This window comes from Lissotriton vulgaris, chromosome 9 (assembly GCF_964263255.1).
Source record: "Lissotriton vulgaris chromosome 9, aLisVul1.2, whole genome shotgun sequence".
NCBI classification, from domain to species: domain Eukaryota; kingdom Metazoa; phylum Chordata; class Amphibia; order Caudata; family Salamandridae; genus Lissotriton; species Lissotriton vulgaris.
The window spans coordinates 200586728-200607010 of NC_141697.1; positions in this window are offsets into that span (position 1 = coordinate 200586728).

A 20283-nucleotide genomic window follows, 5' to 3' on the forward strand; every position below is an offset into this window, starting at 1 on the left:
TAGACAATACACCAGCAAAGAAACAGGGTAAAACATTTTATTAAAAAACTATTTACATAACGTTGGTTTATAAGATGATGTCAGTAGTGGACCGATGTGTGAATAGATCGAAAACAGCACAAGGCTCCAAGATCCGGATGACAAGCTCCTGGATGTTGGGTGCCATAGTTTAGAGTTCTGAATTTCAGCCTTTTTCAATGCCTGTGCTTTGTTGAATCAAAATGGCGGCTTGACACAAAGCTGACTCAAGCGTTGCTACTGATGCTATGCAGACCAAAACTGGTTTTCAGTTTGTACATTTTTCTAGATTTTTCAATCCAAGTTTGGTTGACTTTGTAGAACGATGGCTTCAGATTTTCAACATACGGTGTGGTGGCGCTGACTGGGAGGGGGCGCTTCGCTCCTGCCCCCTCCCCAAGTAAGATTTTCATACGTGAAAGTACGTTAATGGTTTTGGTCCCTGAGATGCTTCGATGTCACTACCATTCTCAAATAGCATAAGTTCTGGATGTTGGGTGCCATAGTTAAGAGTTCTGAGCAGTGCTTGTAACACTGTCTGAAGCTTATTTCCACCTACTGCAGCTTCACTATTCTCAAAGTAAGTGAGTGTCGTTTGTGGACCTGACTGCATTAGAAAACAATGTGATATGTTACCTTCCTAAACAGCTTGACGGAGGCCCCTGAGGGGCGGTGTGATGGCCATGGACTCGGAGAAGACGCTTGGCTCCGACACCCTCCCCAAGTCTTATAGCACTGGTGTAGCCTGAGATCGCCCCCGACATAGGCGGCCGGCTCCCGGGGTCCGGCGGAACTTTTTGCCTTTTGATGACTCTTCAATTCTGGACCTTGTCCCACAATCCCTTTGACCTGAAGACAAGCTGTAGTGGGGCGCCCCTTTATCGTTTTAGTTGCCATTCCGCCCGCTTTTGCTACACTGTGCCTCTTCCGCCATTCAGCTGTTTACCGCCCGCTCTTGCGACTACAGCGTCTCGCTCACCATGTAGTTGAGATGCGCCCGCTCTTGCGGTGCAGCGATAGGCGGCTGCCACAGGACTCTCAAAATGGCGGCTGGCTCTTCGGTTTTGGGCCTGGTCCACTAAAATGGCCCTGGGACACCTTGGAACTCGGACGCTTGTCTGCTAGGGCTTGGGTCCCATTCTCGAAAAGCGTCCCCTCAGCCGTGAAGATTCTACAAAAGTCTTGGGGGCCTCCGACTCCCGCAGGCTTCTGGTGGGGAGCGGCTTCCATGATTGCTCGTGGAATGGCCACGACGGAGCTACGAGATGGTAGTGGTCTCATGCTGACGCCAGCTTTAGTCTGAAACATCCAGAAACACTATAGACTACCAATTCGATCAGTTCCGGTAGCGCCCCAACATGACCCGGAAGAGAAGAACTTGCCCTCCCCTCTTTGACTGATGGTTCTTGTTGCCTGTCCCCTCTGTTGTCATTTAACAGAACTTTTTGGACTGCTGAAAGGGGTTGTGTTCTGAACGCTGGTTGGTGGAAACATTTAGACTATATTCCTGACCTACGTTGTCGCGTAATGCGTTTTATGACACGCCGCGTTAGCGCACCCGGAAGTGATCCGAGGCGCGGCGCGCAGCGCGTAACGTAAGCATAACAGGTCATGTGACTTGTTAATAAAACTTTTCATTGGTTCATTTTACTTTTGTTAATTTAATGATGAAAAGCTTGGTCATATGACCTAAAAATTACGCTTTTTATTATTTTCGAACAATATTTTTTTTTCAAACATATGTTATAATATTCCAGGCTAATGTACTTTCCCGGAAAATTTACAACTGTCTTGCAAGTAAAATATATTCCTTTTTCGAGAAAAAGGGCGTTTCTTCCTTCCATGACGGAGCCGTTGAGTAAAAGAGATTCGGCCTGCTGTCTTAGTCGCCGATACGCCTGATTATCAGATTCTTATCGATCACTTTATGTTGCAGACATGAAAAACACAACTGCCCTTGACCATTTATCTTTACTGCGTTCCTACATATTATACCTTTTATCCGTCATGTAATTGGACTGCTTTATTTCACTTGCCTTTTACTGGTTCGAAAACAGTCACTAAAAGTAAAAACTTTACAAATGTAAATACTACTACCGTGTTTTGTTTTAAAAACCTTTATTGTGAAAATGTCAGTATACAAATACGGGCCTATAACCACGTGGGCCGGCCACGGAGCAAACTGAAATCGTATATGATGAGGAGACATTTACACTGTAGAAGAACGTAACGAGCGGGCCATTAGGTGACAAGAACAAAGGTGTCTAACAGTTGCGGAATCGGTGGACGTACATTTTGTAATTAAAATACGACAGGGCCACTTACAATAACATTTTCTAGATATACATTTGCGGGCAAGGAGTTACGAGTCCCATTTATACCGGCGCCATTTTGGGCGAGGCCGGGCAGGTCCAAGATATAGTCAAAATGTCTCCACCAACCATCGGCCAGACCAGAACCCCTTTCGGCCCTTTATGCTACAAGATGGTGTCTTCCATTCAGAAAATATTGGTGGCAGCATTTTGAAAGGAAACAGAAACAGCCGTTCTCCTAGTGAGTTTCACATTGTTACATTTAGGAAGAATGTTGAAGAGTAGTATGTGGAAAATCTGAAGCCATTTTTCTACAAACTCTCAATCAGACTTGGATGGAAAAAAAAAACCTGAAGAATGTACAAACTGAAAACCAATTTTTGTCTGTATAGCACCAACAGTAACGCTTGAGTCAGCTTTGTGTCAAGCCGCCATTTTCATTCAATCAATAGCGTCCCCCTGCACACATTCAGGGACCTGGTCGTGTCTTCAGATGAAACGCATTGTAGGAAAAGAAGCAGAAAGGAAAAGGAAAAAAGTTCCGCCGGACCTAGTGAAGCTGCAGCAGGTGCAAATAAGCTTCAGACAGTCTTACAAGCACTGCTCAGAACTCTCAACTGAGGCACTCAACATCCAGGACTTGCCATTCGGATCTTGGTGCCTTGTGCTGGTTCCGACCTATTCACACATCGGTCCACTACTGACATCACCTCATAAGCCAACGGGGCACCCCACGCCGACTTTCGGCGCAGCATTGTAGGATGGCCACACCAGTGCGGCAACTTGCTGGACACAACATCGGGGCCATCCAGATCTCGGCGCGTTCGACTCACTGTACCGCAACAGTGACCGCAACTCAGCTGGACACGCCGTCTTTCGGCGCAGCATTGTAGGATGGCCACACCAGTGCGGCAATTTGCTGGACACCACCTCGGTGCCATCCGGATCTCGGCACGTTCGAGTCACTGTACCGCAACAGTGACCGCAATTCAGCTGGACACGCCGTCTTTCGGCGCAGCATTGTAGGATGGCCACACCAGTGCGGCAATTTGCTGGACACCACCTCGGTGCCATCCGGATCTCGGCGCGTTCGAGTCACTGTACCGCAACAGTGACCGCAATTCAGCTGGACACGCCGTCTTCGGCGCAGCATTGTAGGATGGCCACACCAGTGCGGCAATTTGCTGGACACCACCTCGGTGCCATCCGGATCTCGGCGCGTTCGAGTCACTGTACCGCAACAGTGACCGCAACTCAGCTGGACACGCCGTCTTTCGGCGCAGCATTGTAGGATGGCCACACCAGTGCGGCAATTTGCTGGACACCACCTCGGTACCATCCGGATCTCGGCCCGTTGTGCTGCCTTCGGCCTATTCGCACATCGGTCCGCTACTGACGCCGCCTCACGTGCCAACGGATTTTCTACGCTTTTTGTAGCCCTATGCCGCATAACAGGTCATGTGACTTGTTTATAAAACTTTTCATTGGTTCATTTTACTTTTGGTTTCCTAAAGATGGAAGGCTTGGTCATATGACCTAAAAATAACACTTTTCATTGGTTTAGAACATTTTTTTTTCCCAAACGATGAAAGCCCCACCTTGTTTCTGGATCATTCAGACTGAAGCTGGCGTCAGCATGAGAGCACCACCATCTCGTGGCTCCGTCGTGGTCATTCCGCGAGCAATCATGGCAGCCGCTCCCCACCGGAAGCCTGCGGGAGTCGGGGGCCCCCAAGACTTTTATACAATCTTCACGGCTGAGGGGACGCTTTTCGAGAATGGAACCCAAGCCCTAGCAGGCAAGCGTCCGAGTTCCAAAGTGTCCCAGGACCATTTCAGTGGACCAGGCCTAAAACCGAGGAGCTGTCCGCCATTTTAAGAGCCATGTGGCAGCCGCCTATCGCTGCACTGCAAGAGTGGGAGCAACTCAACAACATGGTGAGCGAGACGCTGTGGCCGCAAGAGCGAGCGCAACTCAGCTAGATGGCCGCCACCTGGGGAGGCCCGTTCACGCCGGCTCCCCCACGCCCCCCCCCCGGGCCGCCGCACGCCAATTTTCGGAGCAGCATTGTAGGATACCAAAACCAGTGCGGCAGTTTACTGGACATCACCTGGGTGCCTGTCGTACATGTTGTGTCAGCCATGTGACACTGGACACAGACCGCTACTGACGAGGCCTCCCCCCGCACCACCCGGGACGCCCCACGCTGTTTTTCTGTGCTGCATTGTAGGATCCCTAAACCAGTGCGGCACCCAGGCGACATCACCTGGGTGCCGTCCAGAACTCTGCACGTTGTGCTGCCTTGGGACTATTCGCACAACAGACCGCTACTGACGAGGCCTCAACCCGCCCCACCCGGGACGCCCCACGCCAATTTTCGGAGCAGCATTGTAGGATCCCTAAACCAGTGCGGCACCCAGGCGACATCACCTGGGTGCCGTCCAGAACTCTGCACGTTGTGCTGCCTTGGGACTATTCGCACAAAAGACAGCTTCTAACCATTGTTGCTTTTTGTGTTGAGAAATGTTTAAATGTTTTTAGTTTTTGTTCCGTTCGTTAAAGTTAGTAGTTAATAAAGTTTTATAACCTTACTTTGTTGGAGTGTTATCTATTTTTTTAAAAACGGGTGAATGGGGCCTTGAATCGGGTTATTGTCATGTGTGGGCTTTGGAAGTGTGCTGCTGCAGGATCGGACATTTCAAACTCAAATGCACGTTCTTTTTCTTACCTTTCCGAAGCATGGAGCGCAATAGCAGGCAGAGAAAGGGTGATGCACGTGTTGAACACTACCTGACCTGGCAAGTTGCTGGCAGTGCCCCCCCGCCCGCTCCTGAAAGAGGGCACACACACACCGCCGCCCCGAGTACTTCACAAATCTTTAAAAGACCATGCGCTTGTTCATGAGGCTTAAATGGTTTATCACCTCTTCTAGAACCCCTGCATCGACCCTCTGACGTTTCATGGAAAAATTACCATGTAACACAATACCAAGCCCTGTCAGCTGAAACCCCCAAGGAATCGTGGGGCATATTATCAAGGGGGTTTATCTCCGCTTTTTTGGCTTTAAAAGCCATGAAAGCGGAGATAAAATTATTTCCCTATTACCAAGCTGTCGCTAACACCAGTTAGTGACAGCTAAAAGGAGATAGCGACCATCTTGGGCCCCGCTTTGCATGTCAGTGATACTTATCACTAATGACATGCAAAGTGGCGTGCCAAGATGTTAGCGACTGGAAACAGTCCCTAACATCGCTACCTTCTATTACCAACTTTTGGAGATATTCGCGCTAAGCGCGAATATCTCCAAAATCTAACACCTGCCCTGAGCAGTTCTTAGCCATGTTATCCAATGGGAGGTGGATAACATGGCTAAGAGCATTAGATCGATAATACATGAATATCGCTGACTTTTCTGCGATAATAGCAAGGTTTATCTGCGATAAAAATCACCGATGTGCGGCGATAATTTTTGTCTCTAAACAAGTTAGAGACAAAAATTATCGCTAGTTGTTCGTAATATGCCCCCGGGTTTTTGCTTGCAGAAATCGGGAGGCGGGAGACTAGCACTGAAATCAGTACTCACACGCCTGAATCAGGAGGATTGGCATGTCTGAATTCTCTACAGCTGGGGCCATAAACTACATCCGCAGGGTTAGGTGATAGCCTGGGACCAGCCTGGCATCTAAAATGGCTGCCGTGTACGACAAAATTGATGGCGCAGCCGCTGGAAGAGATGTATCAACATATATCAGCCTCCTCAGCCACCCTCAGGAAACATAGGGGATTAGGATACGTCTCCCGCACCCCCTTATACCTAGTACTTTAATTAACGAAGCACAAAATGGCGAATTCCCGTTTCGCTACCAGTTTGCGGCCCAGTTCGCGGCCCGTGAAGCGCTTCTACCGTGAAAAATCATTTTTTTTTATTTTCCCCACGGGACCCTTTAATAACCCCAACAACATTCCTAGGGGGTCAAGAGGGGGATACCTTGCCCCCTTTCATTAAATTCCCCCTTAGTTTTTCACCTTTTCTTCTCTCTCGATCCTACCGAGAGACAAGATGGCGGCCGCTCCGGACTGTCACGCAGCAAAAAAAAAAAAAAGCTCACGCACAGCCGCTGGAAGAGATGTATCAACATATATCAGCCTCCTCAGCCACCCTCAGGAAACATAGGGGATTAGGATACGTCTCCCGCACCCACTTATAACTAGTAATTTAATTAACGAAGCACAAAATGGCGAATTCCCGTTTCGCTACCAGTTCGCGGCCGCGCTTCTACCGTGAAAAATCATTTTTTTTTTATTTTCCCCACGGGACCCTTTAATAACCCCAACAACATTCCTAGGGGGTCAAGAGGGGGATACCTTGCCCCCTTTCATTAAACTCCCCTTTCGTTTTCCACCTCTTCTTCTCTCTCGATCCTACCGAGAGACAAGATGGCGTCCGCTCCGGACTGTTTAGAATGTTGACAGACACCGGAGAGCCAATCAGCTTTCTGCGCGCAAAGTTCCGATAAGCGAAAAGTAAGCGGACCGGATCGCTGCCCAGAGCGCTGTTACAGATATATATCTTGGTTTGAACGTTAATTTCTCAAAAACTACTGGAGCACATATATTGAGACCTAGCAAAGGCACATCGGGCTAACAGTCCCTACAATTTTGCCAAGTTTCGTGCAAATCCATTCAGCCGTTCGAGCTAAAAGTGAGTCCAACCGCCCTATGGAAAAATGAATGGAAAAAACGCGTTTTGGGACCCCCCTTTTTTCTCAGCCCCCCCTTGACGAAACCCCCCTAAATTTTCAGGGGCTGCTGAGAATCAAAATGTGCCATTTTCCTGAAAATTTCAGCCGATTCCGTCCACAAACGCCAAAGTTATTAGACATAGAATTTTCAAAAGTCCCATAGAGAAAAAATTCTAACTATATATACCTACTGGCTATCGCCAGTAGGTAATATATATATATATATATATATCCACAAATCTCCTCCTGAAAGAAGAAAAAGCCACAGCAGGGGAAACGTTGGAAACACCTTTATTCCAGAACAGATGGCCAATTAAGTTCAAAACACTCGCTATGACGAATGCATTTCGGCGTCCTTTGCCTTCCTCAGCGCCGTGGGTGTAACAGTCAGAGAGCAGGTGAGTATCCCAGAGTTAAATGTCCTGCCCCGCCCTGCTTCTGAAGGCACTGCTCCGCCCCCTAAGGTTCAATCCTATCGCCTTAACCTCCATGTGGACGCCTCATGAACAGCGCCTACAGGTCCCAGCATGTATATATATATATATATATATATATATATATATATATATATGGCCATGTGACCAAGCTTTGCAAGAGGCGAAACGCGTAATGGCGGCAACAGGCTTGCTGGAGAATAAAGACTTCAATTGAGCACAGAATCTGGGTCTGTTCCTTCGTCATTGTATAGTTGTGTACTGGGGCGGCTGCTCCAGCTTGACGAATTTACGTTCATATATATATATATATATATATATATATATATATATATATATATATATATATATATATATGTATATATATATATATATCAACACTCCACAATGCTTGTCAGCACAACACTGGAGAAACGGACACTTCACTTACATTTTCGTTTGCAGATATTTTATTTTCTTCTTTTTTAAGTGAATTGCATGTGCAAAAATCCGACGCATTTCGGCGAACCCAGTCGCCTTGCTCACCAGACAAAAGTGCAAAGTGCCCAACAAAATTTTAAAACACCACCCACCAATCAGCTTGGAGACTGTCATCTGACCCGAAATACCCATAGTGAACAGACTATTTCTACATAATGGTAACTGGAAAACAGACTGGCGGTTGCATAAATGTCAACCAAAAACATTAATATTAAATGGATACATTTCAAACTTTGTGGACATGTATATTGTTAAATATAGACATGTGGCTAAAAATGATCTGTTCTAATACAGAATTAAAAATAAAATGTATACATATCCCCTCATTTTGACCCTTGTCTGAACCTATAAAAAGGGCGAGGATGGTCGATTGTAGCTGGTGGGTGGGCGTGTAGAAGGTCAGGCGGTTGTTGAGGTACTTGGGGCCCAGGTCATGGAGGGCTTTGTGTGCGTGGGTGAGGAGTGTGAACGTGATCCTCTTGCTGACGGGAGCCAGTGTACTCTGTACCTGTGTCTCATGTCGACCTACAGGCTCCCGACTTTGAAACTTAGGGATTTCCCCTTACAAATTTATATTTTGAAAGACCGGATGATTGTTGAAAAACAGTACAATAATGATGAAGAACTGCAATGAGCAGACTGATATGTAAATAGCCTTGAAAAAGCCCTGGCGCGAATCGCCATAGGGACCGAAACACGTGTCGGCTGTTCATGTTTTTACTAGAATCAATAAAGATCCTTTTTCTACATAAAAATGGACTTTGACTCAATCTATATGAGTAAGGATTCAGCCTGATGATATAAAGAACTGTTGTAAACACACTCACTATCCCCCTAAAAACTTTACTGTTTAAAACTCAAGAGGTCCAGAGTTTTTTTGAGTGTGTCCTTCCTACACAAAACTACGTGAAGACTGATATAGACTTGGATTCTTCTTTGGACCACCTCTCCTTTCTAGAATCTCATGTCACTTTGTACCTGCCCCATCTCTCTCTTTGTGTGTGTCATTTCTCTCTTAGCATGTGTCTCATGTCACTCTGGTAAATGTTTTTTGGTAAAATGTCTGGCTTTATAATTTTGGTCAAGGATCACACTGAGTGTTTGTGTGAAATAAGGATTTATATTTTCCCATTTTTCAATAATCTCACCTGTGTCTGCTGACAGTTTGCCTCTCTTAGCTTAAAGAGTACTCTGTGCCTGTGTCTCATGTCACTCTATACCTGCCCAATCTCTCTCTTTGTGTGTGTCATTTGTCTCCTTGGGTGTGTCTCTTGTTACTCTGGAAAATGTTTTCTGGTAAAATGCATGTGAGATTAATAATGAAACTGTACTGCAGTATTGCTGTGACAAAGTTGCTGGGCTATAAACTTACTTATGTGTTAAACTAGTGTTTATATGGTTCTAATTGATATGTAGTATGTTAGTAGTGGTCTATAATATGTTATTGTTTATTTACCACAGATTTTAAGCACCTATAGAAAGATAAAAGAATATGCAGACGAAGGAAAGAAGAAAAAAACTTCCAAACATGGTTTATTTGCCAAGATAACACAATTAGATGATTCATCCAAAACAGAATCTTCAGTGAAAAAAAGAATGCTCCTGGTGAGCAAACAAAAGACTTTTTTAGGAAATTAACGCAATCAAAAAAAAATCTTGTTATTCTTTTAAAGAAAAATTAAATATCTGTAAATACAAAGAAGAAGCAGAGCGCCCCAAAAATTGTTAGACCTGTAGGAGGAGATGATATTCTCTATAGTAATAGAAGGTGAAAATAATTTATTGACATTGGTAGACGAATGTTTTATAACAGAGTTGTTTTAAATGTATTAAAAAATGTTAAGATTTATCAAAAAAAGTGCCTTTTACAAGAAAAAAAAGTATTGTGAAGATTGTGGGTCAGGCTTTTGAAGTGAAAAATAAATTATTTACTTTAGTAATCAATAGAATTCGTACACTAGATAAGGTAATCAATGTTTTTAAATCAAAATATAAGTGAAAAAGAGTAATTAATCAGACTCATTTTTGTGATGTTTTTTCTGGAGAATGGAAGCATAGTTCAAATTGTGAGCCATTTTTTAATGAAGAAAGTTACTTTCAGGATAATGATTTGGTGCATGTAGTTGACACCAGTGGTTGAGCATATGAGGTGAAGGATGGTTGTCCGGTTGGAAAAGAAAAAAACGTCCCTAGAAATGCAGAAGAGGTGTTACCTGATGAAGTTTTAGGGAGATGTCCTAAGGCTCCAGTGTATACATGGAATTGTAGTAGTATTTGTAGTGTGCGACAGGATTCAATTGATTTGTTTCTCAATTTCATACGGACATATAGTAAGAAAAGTCTCAAACAAAAGATGAAAATGTTGCAAGAGTTCGATCCTTGCAGAGTGAGAGAATAAACAGGTTTGCATGGACATTCACTGGCTTGTCTTTCAAGAAAAGGATGTCAGAGTGTTTTGCACCATTTTAGGATGTTAGCAGTGCATCATAATAAAGTGAGGAAATTAGTGAGAAGGTTGTATTATGCAAAAAGTCCAGCACTTAAGCTAAAACAGTTAAACAGTGCTCTTTTGCATGGATCTGAATTAGATGTGAAGAACATCTGTGAAAAAATTGAGTTGTGTTATTTTGGTGAAAAATAGGACAGTGCAGAAACTGATACAGTAAAGGAAGGTGATGTGGAAGAGAATGTTCAGATTTCAAGTATAGAAAAATTTGACCATGAAATTAAAAAGTTTAAGGTCAATTCAAGTGAAAGGCCTAATTTTTCTTGTGTGTGTTGTCGAAGAACTCATTATAAGAATCAGACTAGGTTAGTTGATTTATATGTAAAACGTGATATGGAAAATAATAATGAGTGGAAGGATTTTGCAACTTATTTGTTGGTAGAAAACTGTTTTGATTTGGGTTCTAATCAACGTATTTGTAAATATTATTTTAATAAATTAAATGAAAACAGAATGCCTGCTAAAGCTGTTCATAATAATCTGGAGTTGGTAGACATTCCTTCTGAATTGTTGGATTTAAATACCTATGAGTCTATTCTGATTCAATGTGTACATCCTTTACAGGCTATTGTTCGCATGGAGCCTAAGACAGGGACATTGCCTCCTTCTGATTTACAGAGAGGATTAAAGGGAAAAGTTGTATATTTGGTTGAGGCGAGGCAAGATAGCCGCGGCTGGACGGTGGTGAGCAGTCGCACTCACCCTCTCTCTCACTCTGAAATGAGTATGCTGAGTACGTTGAATATCCCCTGATGGCCTCTGCGACCTGGTTACACACAAGTCTGCTTACAGGGCTAAAGAGTTACAACACCCTCAGGAAGCAATTTGTGCAGCTTAAGTAGAAATCAATCGTGAACCCGAGCTTGGTTAGGGTGAAAGTGGACGCATTCGGTCTCAAGAAGAAACAACAGCAAGCGGCTAGGATGCCCCCACGTCTTCTGAGGCAGGAGAAGGGGCAAGACAAGGTGAAGGATTAGGCGGCTCAGGCACCGGTAAAAACTATTACCGCAGCAGTTACATCGGGGGGTATCGGCGGATATAGAAGATTATCTAAGAGAAATTTATCCCACAACCTTGTCCCAAGAAGAAAGAGAGATGTTAGATGCCCCATTACACTTGGAGGAGTTTATAGTGGCTTTAAGCAGTTTACCCTTGGGAAAGGCAGCAAGACCAGACCAAATTACGGTTGAGTTCTATAGAGTATTTAAAGAAGCACTCCTGGTGGATATGTTTAACATCATGCTGCAGGCACAAAGGGGGGAATCGAGCCCGGAATCATGGGGTGGGGCAGACATCATTGTAATCTTAAAAAAAGGTAAGCCGCAGTCGGTACCCGGCTCCTATAGGCCGATCACCCGGATGAACTCTGACGTGAAAATGTATTATAAAATGTTAGTAAGGAGGTTGGCGGGGATCATTGAGAACTTGGTAAGCCCGTCACAGCATGGCTCTATACCAGGTAAAGGTACAACACAGCATGTTAGGGTAGTGGTCACAATCTTTCATGCGGTAGAGGTCCCAGGGGATCCTATGGCTGCCTTGTTTTTAGACGCAGAGAAGGCGTTCGATAGGGTCTCCTGGGACAATTTATGGCTAGCTATGGAGTGGTGTGGTATCGGTGAAGGCTTTATAAAAGCGCTATTCAGGTTTTATATCATGAACCTACCACCAGGATTAGCGGCAGTAGTTAAGATCGGCCGAGGAACTATGCAAGGCTGCCCTTCATCGCCGCTGCTGTTTGCGCTGTATCTAGAGCCTTTTCTGCGTAGACTTGAAAGGAATCCTGGGATTACACCAATGAGGGTAAATGGCTGCACGGTGAAAACTCTGGCTTACGCCGACGATTTGGCTATACTAACTCCTAATCCATCATTGGCTATTGTGGAGGTGGAAGCTGAGGCCCAGCTATTTGGACAGGTCTCTGGATACAGCCTTAACAGACCCAAGACTCAAATAATCCAAAATCAACATTCCAGCTGTAATGATATAAGAGTGGTCAGTTCAGCAGTATATCTTGGGGTGGCAATATGAGCAAACTTAGATTTGGTGGTTGAGAACAATATAGCTCCATTGCTATACAGGGTCAAGTCAGATTTGGAAAAAATGAATACCCTACATCTTTCTCTAGTGGGTTGTACTAATGTCATAAAAATGATGATCCTGCCTCAGTTTCTCTATTTTTTTAGGTCTATTCCCTTTTTTTAAACTAAATGGTTCAATGCTTTAGAGATTACCTTGAACAGATTTATCTGGGCCCATGGCAAGACCCGGAGGGCTTATAGATTCATTTCTCTCCAAGGAAGAGAGGTGGTGTGGAGGCTCCTGATTTTAGACTTTATTATTTGGCTGCAGCTATACAGTATATGCAGGTTGGGGGTACTGAGAAAGTATCTACAACTATGGAAGTGTATATACCAGTTTTGGCAGCAGAGGCAGAAAACTGCTTCCTAAATAGTATTGAATTTGGGTACTATAAGAGGACAAGATTTAAGACGGTAAACGCATCAATCAAAATCTGGAATGTCTTCTTGAAAAAATCAGGGTTAGGGAGGTATAATAGATATATTAGGTTAAATAAGAACAGATCTTTCCCAACTGCAGTTTTCGCTGATCCAACAATGGCTGGGTGGGTGGAAAAAGGGATTGTACAGATCAGAGTCCTGAGAGACTCAGAAGGGATAGCACAATCTTCGGACCTGATGTCTACTACGGCATCGATAGAAGGGATTTCTTTCAATATTTGCAAGTTAGGAGGTTCCAAAGTAGTAAGCAGGGTGGTTCAGCAGGATACGACAGCAACGAAATCCTAGAGAAGATCAAGATAGGCGGGGACTGTATGATCACATCATTTTATGCAGTTATGGTAAAGGAGAAAACTGACGATATGGATAAACATAGTAAAAAATGGGCTGAGTAACTGGGTGAAGCTCCTGTAAGGTTTAAGGAATCATTGGACCTGGGCCAAACAATATTGTGCTCAGCTCCTCTATAGTCCCAGCATTATAAAACCCTCTTTTCACTATATTTTACCTCAGCTAGGATTGCAAAGGGGGTGTACGACGGGTACTTCCTGCCCTCGCTGTAACTTACCAGAGGTGGATATTATCCATATTTTTGCTACCTGTCCTCAACTACATACTTTAATTAAAGATATTGAGCTCTTCCTGCATAGGTCACTAGGTATACAAGCAACTTTAACTCCGGCTTGGATTTTGATAGGGGTAGACCCAGTGGGGAATAGCCCACAGAAAGAATTTATGTTTATGGCTACTGCAGTATATAGGTTGACTGTAGCTAGGGCATGGTTAGATAAAAACCCCGGCACATGCGCACTTGGCTTGCGAACTTATTGGCCACCTACAATCTGGAGAAATCTATATATGTACGGAAAGGCAGGAGGGGTAGGCTCCAAGGTCTAAAAATTTGGGAACCTATAGATAGTTGGAAAGAGGCTCTGAGGCAGCATTGATATTGTTTTAAGTCTATAGGTACTGCATAGAAGTTAGATTGGTGATAAAGTAAAGTTGTCTTAAACTGTATTTTTTGTTATTAGTATTATCTTTTTTTCTTTTGTGTTATCATTTTTTTTCCTCCTCCCACTAGATTCTATTACGTTGTAATTTACTGCATTTACTTGATTGTTTATTTCAAGTGTACCAGTAGGAATATTCTCTGTTTATATATAGAATTAATGGCTTAAGTACTTATAAAAGATACAAATATGAAATGGAAAGTGTACAATGTGTGTATTTGTAAAAAATAAAAATAATTTAAAAAAAAAGAAAACAGAATGCCTGCTAGAGCTGTTCATAATAATCTGGAGTTGGTAGACATTCCTTCTGAATTGTTGGATTTAAATACCTATGAGTCTATTCTGATTCAATGTGTACATCCTTTTCAGGCTATTGTTCGCATGGAGCCTAAGACAGGGAAATTGCCTCCTTCAGTTTTACAGAGAGGATTAAAGGGAAGAGTTGTTTATTTGCCTCTAGATTTTAAGAAAAATATTGATACAATTGGTGTAGAAAAAGTAGAAGAGGAACCTCTGGTTCTTCTAGTTAATGGTGTTCCGACAAAGAGTAAGAAAATCTGGCAAGAATCAGTGGATGTTAGGAAAGTCAAAAAGGCAACGTTGTATTTGGTAAAAAACAATCAGTACTACAAAAATGTATATGTTGGAGAAGAGGAAACAACTGTAGAAGAGGATAGTGATGTCTCTGCTGGGAAAATTGAAAAAGTTGATGTCTCTAGAAGTGAAGAAATTTATGAACATTATAGTGTTCATCCTTTGCATTCCCAAGAAGTAATGGAGAATACTATTGACTTGTTTCAAAAGAAAGAGGCAAAAGGAAGTCCCATTAGTGTATGTGAAGAAAGTTTGGAAGCTCGTAGTTTTCCTCAGTTATTTCCAACAGGTCAAGGTGGAGGATATGACGACCAACCTGTTCAAATTACTGCATCTGAATACAGGACTTTAGGATTATATGCAGAAGTTCCAAGGTTTTGTCAATGCATTCCATATTTGTTTCATCTACTGTTTGAGAGTGACTTGTCTGGACTTTCTTATGCAGTGAACGATATACTGGAAAGTGGAGTACATCTGCAAAATGTTTCGGCAAGGGACTTTATGGATAAAGTCAAAGTGCAAGAAAGTATTTTGGAATCTCACCTAATTAATCTTATAGCATGTCAGCATGGTACTAACGAGTATTGGTACCGTCGTCATGGGGAAATTAAATGTATGCTAAGAAACTTAGGAACTCCTACATGGTTCCTCACTCTTAGCTGTGCTGAGCATGCTTGGGAACACTTACTTCAATTTCTACAAGAGGCAAATGCAAACATTGAAAATATTGAATACAAGACACCTGGAGAACTGTGCTCTTTGGATCCAGTTAATGTATGCAGGTATTTCAATCATAGGTTTGAAGCTATGACTGTGTTTTATCACTAACAAATAAAATCCTCCCCTTGGAGAGGTTTTGGATTTCTTTTGGAGAAAGGAGTATCAAGCAAGAGGTGCTCCTCACATATATATGCTGCTATGGATCAAAGATGCACCCACATTTGGAACAGATTCAGATGACTCAGTAATGAGTTTCATTGAACAGTATTCTACATGTGCTGTTCCGAAAAGTACAGAAGAAAACAATTTAGGACATCAAGTCTTACGCTTTCAAAGCCATCGTTGTGGAAAATACTGTCGTTGAAAGTTCAAATCCAAGGACAAGTTCTACACAAAATATCGTTTTGCGTTTCCACGACCAGTAATATCTAAAGGTAGAGTGAACAATTTTATGCCTTCTCTGCGACATACTGTGACAAGAAAATCACCGAAAAATACATACAACTTAAGAAGAAATGAAGAGTCCAAATATATAAATGACTACAACCCAGTCATTTTGTCCATGTGGAATGCTAACATGGATATTCAATATGTTGCTGACAACTCAATTGCTGTGGCTCGATATGTGACTTCTTACATCACAAAATTAGAAAAGATGGAACTAAAGGAAATGTGGGAGGAAATTTCACATGAAAAGAGTCTAAGGAACAAATTGTACAGTTACAATCTGAAGATGTTGTTGCATCGAGAAATTGGAGCATATGAATGTTCTGATCGATTATCATCAGCAGGTCTATATGCCAAATCTAGAACAATCATTTGGGTGAGTCTAGGTCTTGCTGCAACACGAAACCGAGTTTTGAAATCTGTACAAGAAGTTGAGTATTTGGCGGAGAAAGAACCAAACAGTACAGATATTTGGAAGACAAACATGTTGGATACATACTATCCAAATAGAAGTAGTCATCTTGAGAACGTTTGTCTCTATGAAGTTCTGCAAACCTATACTTTTAAGAGGAACATCACAGAAGATACCAATAAAGGAGTATATGCTGTAATTGGATGTGAAGGATGACTGGTGAAACAAAAAAAGCCCATTTGATAAATCATCGAAAATTGAGTTGGGAATCTCCTAACAAAAGGTAATTTTACTATTTAGCTTTTTTGCAACTCTTTAAGCCATGGTGTACAGAAGAGGAACTACTTGGAGATTTTCTCAGTTATGAAGATTCCTTCAATGCAACCAAGGATACTATAGAATGTCCTGTTTTTTCAAATTATCTGCAAATGTTGAACGAGGAAATACAGCAAGAAGCTACAATTGCAGCAGAGATTGCTAGAGACAGTTCTCAAGACAGTCAGAGTTCTGCTTCATTGAGTCAGGATCCACTAGGAGGACCAATTATCCAAAATGAAGCTGCCACTGCCATGGATGAAGTGGAAAGAGCCATGGAACAAGCTCAGGAGGATGACGTTAACTTAGAAGATTTGGAAAAAGAACTGAACGTTGAGCAGAAACAAATATATGACAAAGTCACAGAACTGATTGAGCATGGTTTCTGTCATGAGAAAAAAGAGTGCTCATGTACTTCATTTATGCCTCTCCTACTGTACGTGAGTGGAGAAGCAGGAACTGGAAAAGGTTTTCTGATTAAAGCAATTGCAACTTATCTGCAGAAAAGAACGAAGTCATCACTGTCTTGTGTTGTTACTGCTCCAACTGGGTTGGCAGCACATAACATTAAGGGATTACTTTACATCGTTTATTGATGCTGCCAGTAGAGCATGATAATAAATTACAATACTCCAATGCTATCTGGAGAAGCTTGCTGTGAACTTTCCAGAGTTCTGAAGAAAATGAAACTTCTTATCATTGATGAGGTAAACATGGTATCAAATGTAATGCTTGCTTTTGTGCATTTAGGAATGCAAGAAATTCTTAAAACAGAGTATGATGTGTTATTTGGAGGAAAACACATCATTGTTTTTGGAGATTCACTGCAGTTAACTCCAGTGAAAGGACAACCAGTGTTTAAAATGCTTACGCATGAAGATACAAGGAAGTGCCTAGGAAGCATTGGAAATGTTAACTTATGGTTACATTTCAAATATGCAGAACTTCTTCAAAATATGCGAAAGGCAAAGGATGAAGATTATAAAAATATTCTACAAGATGTAAGAATTTGAAGAGTAAGTGAGCATGGCAAAGAAGCTTTACATGCACGATTAATTTCAAATTTGTTTCCCAATGAAAATATTCTCCCAGAGAATATTTTTTAGAAATTTCCTGAAAACAAATCTGTGATATGCTTGATGCCAACTCTGCAAGAATGTTCAATCTTCAACAACAAAATGTTACAGTTGGAAAATGAAGAGATTGTGAAACTGGAAGCTATTGATAAAATAGAGCATGAAGGAGCAACTAATATTTTGTAAGAAAAGTTGAAATCAAAATTGGATTCTTTAGAGAAGACAATATCTAAAACTGCTGGTTTGGAAAAGACTCTGTATGCATGTTTAAATTGTCGTATAATTTTACGACAGAATTTACATGTGGAAAGAGGTTTAGTAAATGGAGCAATGGGTTATGTAGTTGATTTTGTGAATTACCGAAATAGAGATGGAATTGAATTTTTAAAAATTAAATTTGATGGAATTGAAGTACAACAAATCAGTCGTTGTTCTGCTCGATTTTTGCTTGTGAAAGATTTATATGTCCGCCGAAAACAGTTTCCTGTTTCTTTGGTATATGCGGTGACTATTCATAAATCTCAAGGTTTAAGTGTAGATAGTGCTTTGGTGAATATTGGAAGTTCTGTGTTCAAGGAGGGTATGGCATATGTTTCTTTATCTCGAGTCAGAACTTTATCTGGATTGTACTTGATTGATTTTGATGAGACAAAGATTAATGCAGATCTAAATTGTGTAAAAGAATATAATAGGTTAAGAAGAGAGTATGCTCCAAATTTACCTCAATATCCTCTATTTGAAAAGCGTGTGGTAGGCCGAAAAAGAAAAATGAGAAAAATTGTAGTGAAGTTGTAGCAAAAAGAAAAAAAGTAGATGAACCAGTAATTGAAGCAGAAAGGAAAAGGATTCCATGAAAGATGTTGTTGGATTTCAGTTTGAAAACAGTTCTGGTGTCAACTGCTATGCTAATGTAGTGGTTAATGTTTTTTTTTCTCTAAACTGTACACGAACAGATTGTTGAAAATCGTGATCAAAGATTTTGTTGTTTGTTGAATTCTGTGTTTGAGAAATGTAGCAGTGATAGAACAAAAATACAAAGTGTTTCTGAAATTTGAAATGTTTTAGACATATGTTCTGGTCTAAATCAAATTTCACAGAATATTCAGCAAGATTGTCAGGAATTTCTAATGTATATGCTTGTTGTATTGCAAGATGAAGGTGTAGATGTAGAAAATCTTTTTGGCCTTTCTTATAAATGGCAGCATAACTGCGACAATTGTTCCTTTTCAAGTACTACTACAATAGACACTGAAAGATTTATATATTTGACTTTACCAGACTGCAAATCAGTGTCTTTTAATAATCTAGTTAGAGAAGCAAATCAAAACATGGTCTGTACTCAATGTAAATCTGCAATGCTATCAACATTATTTATACAAAGATATGGACATGTAATTTTAATGTTCCAATGATGTAGACCTGATGGAATTAAATTGACAAGTTTAATTAAAAAAATGTGTGGCTTCTCAATTATCAGTTTCAGGAAGAAACTTGGCAACTGCAGAAATTATTTACCATGATGGTCCTTCGACAACATCAGGACATTACACAGCTTATTTAAAATGGCAAAAAGGCTGGACTAATTGTAATGATACTCAAATGACTTTCAAACAATGCTTGCCTTCTGACTTAGAAAATTCTTACCTAGTGTTCTTACAACCGAAATTTTAGGAAAGGTAATTGGCCTACGAACATTGGAGCAGTAAATAAAACTTAGTCTGCTGTTCAAAATTACTTTGTCAGTGAGAGTGATCAAGATAATAAAACACTTGTAGTTGTCATAGAGGTAGTGAAAGTGTATCACATAGTGAGTGATCAGTATTATAGGAAATGTTGATCATGAGTGAGCCAGAGGTGGAAATATAACTATTGTTACATGATGAAAAAGATGTTTGAGCTTTTCTTTCAGAAATTCGAAGGAATTGAAGTTTAAGAGTACTATTGAGTAATTTACAAAGAAAAGGACTTTCCATATACTATTTGGCCTTTTGGAAAAGTAAGTGGATCAGAAATGAGTTAAGATATGTTTTTTCCAAGATTTACATTATTTATTCAAACATTGTATGGGTTTTTTTAAACACAATCTTTTTGATTGTGTTTGTTTTTTTGCCCGCTGTCATATGATGAGTAGTATTGAACTTACTGTTTTAAGTGAAATTCAATATATTCTGAGAACAGCAAAAATAAACCATATAACATGTTGTACAAATTATTTTGTATTACGAAATATATATTATACTCCCCTTATCTCACGCTCAGTCACCTTTTTCCACGCTCTATCACCCCTCTTAATTTACTGTCAATGCCCTTCTCTCACCCTCCCTCACCCCTGTTCCCTTTCTCCACTTCCCTCACTACCACTCATTCCTCATTCCTTCACTGCCCTTTCCCTCTGTCCCATCCACCACTTTCCAGCTGTCAGTCACTCTACTTCACTCCCCTTCCCCTTCTTTCCTTCCTTTGCTCCCTCAGTAATTCCCCTTCCCTTAACTCACCTTACTCCACTTCACTCACTCCTTCTCTCACTCCTTCTGTCCTCTCACATCCTCACTCTCCTTCCATCATTCTCTCACTCTTAGTCTCACTCTCTCCGTCCTCTCAGTCTCTTACTCCTCTTCTGTCACGCTCACTCCCTATAACTCACCCACACTCCTTCACTTACCTTTCTTTGCTCCCTTACTCAGTCCTTTTCTC